Source organism: Haliotis rubra, unplaced genomic scaffold, assembly GCF_003918875.1.
Source record: "Haliotis rubra isolate DU_JTF1 unplaced genomic scaffold, ASM391887v1 Scf1559, whole genome shotgun sequence".
Classification (NCBI taxonomy): domain Eukaryota; kingdom Metazoa; phylum Mollusca; class Gastropoda; order Lepetellida; family Haliotidae; genus Haliotis; species Haliotis rubra.
Window position 1 is genome coordinate 103,982 of NW_025765513.1, and position 5,256 is coordinate 109,237.

The window sequence follows — 5,256 nt, forward strand, 5'->3', positions numbered from 1 at the left end:
ATCATTTTTTGGGTGGGTTGATTGGGGATCTACCCCGCACGTTTTTGGAGGGCGACAAGCTATGTGCCCTGGAATGGATGATGTCAGACACTTCCATCTCATCCATTGATCCAAACCTATTAAACAATTTTATCTTATCATCTGACCCTTTAGGAGCTCGAGTTGGTTTCGAAGGTTCTGTTCTTGTTTTGGTTTTCGATTTTACTATTTGTTTTTCATTCTTCTTTTCACACTGAGATCGAGACTGAGAAGGGGTAGGAGATACGTTTTGCTGCGTAGAAGTGGTGTTGTCTGAGTGGACTGTTCAGGAAAGATAGGTTTAGGATGTTCTGTATAAACCCATGTCAAGTCAGTCTGAAATGAGCTTCATGAAATGATTACTGGTGAAGTAGTTCCTTTTGAGGACGTTTCGGGAGTTTTAGTGATGGAGGTGTAAGTCTCAGTGAGTTCAGTGGACTGTACAATTATTTTTGCTTCTGCAAAACACGTTTCTGGAAAATTTGACTCTGTTAATTTCCATTTGCTTTTTCCAAATGGGACATTCTTTAGAAAAAGACGAATGAGTTCCCGAACAGTTTGCACATTTTTTATAAATACTATCCAGTCTTCTGTTACATGTGTATTCTCAGCACAGTGAGCACATGTAACAGACAATGTGCAAGTATTAACACCCTGTCCGTATTTCTGACACTTGAAGCAGCGCAGAGGGTTTGGAATGAATAAATCAACGTTCAGATTGCAATAACCTGCCTTGACTGACTTTGGAGGAATTGGTGCAGAAAATGAAAAAAGGTAGGTGTTTGTTTAAACAATCTCATTATTTTTCCTGGTTGTAAACCTTTTGACGAATGAAACTCCTTGGTCTTTCATTTCGGATACAATATCGAGCTCAGTCATGTCTGCAAATAGATGATCTCGATCTCTAACAATACCTTTGCTGGTGTTTAACGTTCTGTGAGCTGACACCAGAACCGTGACTCCAATGAACGCATCAATTGAAAGCAGGTTGGTCGCTTGTTGTTTTCTGTTACATTCGATTAACAGCGATCCTGTACGCAAGCGTTTGATGTTTTAACTTCTCCTGCTATTCCAAAGACACCTTTAGAAATTGCAAAAGGGTTTAGTTTTAATGGAGTCTTGTCGAGAGTCTCGATAGCCAAAAATCATGGCCAATAATCAATAGATATGGAGGGTCGTTGCTGATCATCGTTTTCAAGTGGACGTTTGTTTTTGTTTGTTAGGAGTTTGATAATCCATGGTTGTTGTTATATTGGTTCGTCATCCAAGCTCCCCACCCACCACAGAGTATCATATAGACAATGCTAAAAACAAGTAGATTTCCGACTTGCAGCACCAAGGATACTCCGATGATATACTCCAGCAGAAGAATTATAAATAATTACTCCACTTTGGATATTTAGCTTAAAGAGCAAAAACATATGATGAAATCAGCATTATGTTCTGTATAAATGAATTCCATATGGGTACTGCATTTAGTCCAGTGCAATTTGTCGATGAAAAATGGTAGAAAAAAAGGAAACGTATGTCCATCATTAAACTCCAGATCAAACGAGGGATGAAAGAATTATGCTTCCTGTATGGTCAGGATTTAAACATTTCTTAAAATTTCGATTTATATTTCCTTATAATAAATTTTTATTGTGTTCATTAAAATTATGGCAATCTGATTGGTTAACTGGGAACATTTCTTTTGATTTCATTTCCCATAGAATCTAAAAAAATAAGCCACGCCCACCGAACCGGACTACTTTCGGACCTGATGAATGTCGGGGAATACCTTTACACTGCGAGGGAATTCCCTTGCACTCGGGTACCTTAATGAACTTTGGATAAACATTGAAGTGATACATTGTGGTTAACATAAACAAACAACGCGGATTCATACAGTTTGCACATTGGTTTTTAGTTTCATACCTCAATGCAACGAAAGAAATACACAGTCAATCCTTAATTGATTTTGAGTGGTATTAAGTCAATGTACCGTCATATTTGTAAGTTCGTTCGATGAAACAACGTGATGTAAGGAACTGGACACATCTAAACACTTAACTGTAGAGTCATTCAATGCTGCTTTGGTGCTATCTGTCGTATTCGATACAGACGACAAAAGAGATGCTTGACTTGTCTGTTCGAAGTGCAATACTAGAACAAAGCTAGGATGGAAGGTCTGTATTGTGTTATTTTTATAGTTCCTAAAAACCTTTTTATAGTTCCAACATCTAGATCAACATTACGTCAGATTGTACGAGGATGAGATTTCTAATGTGAGTGATTTTCCTAGAAGGTTGCAATATCAGATAAACACTTCTGTGACTTCTGTGATATATTTATCCATAAGGATACCAACTATTGCAAGTAGTCGATGATAAAAGGTTTGGGTTGTCATTTAGACACCTGAGAATACTTTATACATCACTAGCCTAGAGTAAGGCAAGACTCAGTAGGAAACAAAATAAGCAACATGCTGGGAATCTTATACTTGACCAAGGTATCTGGTTTTTGACATGTTGAGCCCTTGAACCTCGACTCTTATTCATAGGTTTGTGTCTGTTCATTGTCCAGTGAAGATCACTTCCATTGTGCTGAGGGGCGGTGGGGTAGCCTAGTGGTTAAAGCGTTGGCTCGTCACGCCGAAGACCCGGGTTCGATTCCCCACATGGGCACAATATGTTAAGCCCATTTCTGGTGTCCCCCGCCGTGATATTGCTGGAATATTGCTAAAAGCGGCGTAAAACTAAACTCAGTCAGTCAGTCCATTGTGCAGACAGCTTATTACAGGAATGAATCTCTCGGATATATATATACATGTGTATATGTAGTTGTTAGCAACCCTTGCACATCACCTGCAGGTCAAAGTGCATCATACATTATTTGTCTATTTTGCATATGCAATATTTCAGGAACCACATGGCATGGGATAAAACGAAATAGAGCCTTGGTCGTGTTGAAAGCAATTTCTGAATTTCACATGAGATATCTGCTGTGCCATCTTGGCTTGTGCGTGGATGCACCAGAACGATGGTGTGGATGAGTGGGTTGAGTTGTATGAGTTTGATCTTGCTTTAAACAGCACACGAGTTATATTACTGTGCGTCAGCTTAGAGAGAGGCACCTTTCCAACATCATGGACAGGGAAGTACGAGTAGCCTTTACATGGTAAGGATGGGCCTACATTAAGCTATTATTAGAAACTGGAAGGTGGAGAAACATTGAAAATGCAAAACTATAATGCAAAAGAAATGTCTACACTGCATGCACAATTAATGATATTACATCCAAAGATATCCAAAGATAACCCTTGGATGGCCTGTTCCTGTACCAGCTGTGAGCAGGAATGCATCAAACATTTCCAAGAGCATCCGTTTCAGACACCAGAATGCGTCATCGTAGCTACTATAATCAGAAGTATTTACCTCCACAGCAACAGCTTTTAATGAGTTCAAGCAATATATCCCAGCCAAGCCTGTAGTTGTATTTTCGCCAGTTGATCCTGGACTTACCCTAGGAAAACTCTCTTTGTATCGTGACATTTTGAGTTTGTGGTGTTGAGTTTGTGGGGGGAAAAAATAGAAAAGGGACAGTGATTCACTGCAAATCATCTGATCAGTTGAAGGGGCCTTGGCTTTAACGTCCATTTGTGACATTCGTGTCAGAGGCAGTGTCCCGAAAAGTCTAAGCCATAGCAAGGGGGTCATTTTCAATATTGATTTTGATGTGAGCATTGGGAAAATAACTGAACAACGTAACGATCAAAAGGCCATAGAGGCTAAGCGTTTACTGCGTGGGAAGGAAAAACAAAAAACAATAACCACTTCTGTTTTGCTTACATGTGCAACGTCTCATTTTTCTGAACGTGTCACAATGTTCTTTCAGTCTTTCCGGGTACGTCTTTTTGAGATGCTACAATTGTCAACAATTTGGCCACATTTCATCTCATTGTAGAAGTAATAATCCTGTATGCACAAGATGTAGTTGGGGTTATAAGGTTGACGATTGTAAGGCTGTCCGAGGGTGTTCAATATGCCGCAAATGTGGAGGTGATCACAGTGCTTCCAATATAGGCTGTGAAAAATATAAAGAAGCCGTATATATCCAAAGAAGTAGAGTTGAATAGAAGGTGTCGTATGCCGAGGCCGCTAGAATTGTCAAGGTTAATCCTTCACCCACCTGTGACAAGCGTTTCTCCTTCAGTAAACAAGACACCAGTGGATGTTTCTACAAGAACACTGAAACCACATTCTGTACCAAATTCTGTCCCTTGTTGTTCAAGCTTCACCTGATCAGTTGTGGAAGCATTTTTGCTGATCTGGTTATCCTCAATAATGGTAAAAAGACTAGAATGAATCCCGGAAGAGCGATATTTTCTCCTTTTGATCTATCTATATCTCTTCAATGGCCAATAAGTGGAACTGGGATGTTTTCCAAGATGATGCTCTTGGTAGCAATCATTTCCCAGTGTTTGTAGAAATCCATGTGAGTCCAATGCGGATATTGGAAAATCATATACCTTGGTGGTAGCTTTCTCACATAGAAGTCATAAGGTGAAGTGTGCATGTCACTGTGTGTGACCACAGTTCTCGTCATGGTGATGTTGATAATAGCTGTTTGTGGTGACATCAAGGACAAGGACCAACTGTAAAAGACCTTGCTGATATAGTGAAGGTACTGCGACAAGAAGCTAGAGGCTTAGAATAGCAAGTTGATACTGAATTATGCACTAGCTTCCACAACAAACGATTTGTACAGTTAAGCTGACGATTTAGAAAATCGGTCTAGGAGAGGCAATATTGTGTTTTACGGAATTCCGGAGAAGGTGAGGAGAAGGAGACGTGGGTAGTTTGTGAAGAGGAGGTGAGGACTATCATGAAAAACAAACTTGATATAGATAATGCACATGATGATGAGTCCACAGGGTCAGTAAGAAGAAGTCTGGGGATAAGCCATGTCCCAAGTCTGATATCCTCTACCGTGCTAGGACCAACTTGAGGCAGTCTTCAGTGGAGATAAGTGAAGACTACAGCCTCAGTGTGATACAGAAGAGGAGACTCCTGATCCCGCACATGCTGGAGGCCAGGAAAGACAGCGGTGAGGCTTTCCTCGGTTTGACAAACTCCTCATAGACAATAAACGCTTTGACATTAACACTGAAACAAATGAACTCATTGAATTGAAATAGAGGTGTGGCCAGGGTTTGATCAAACCAAATGAAAGTAAACAAACTGAATCTTCACATTC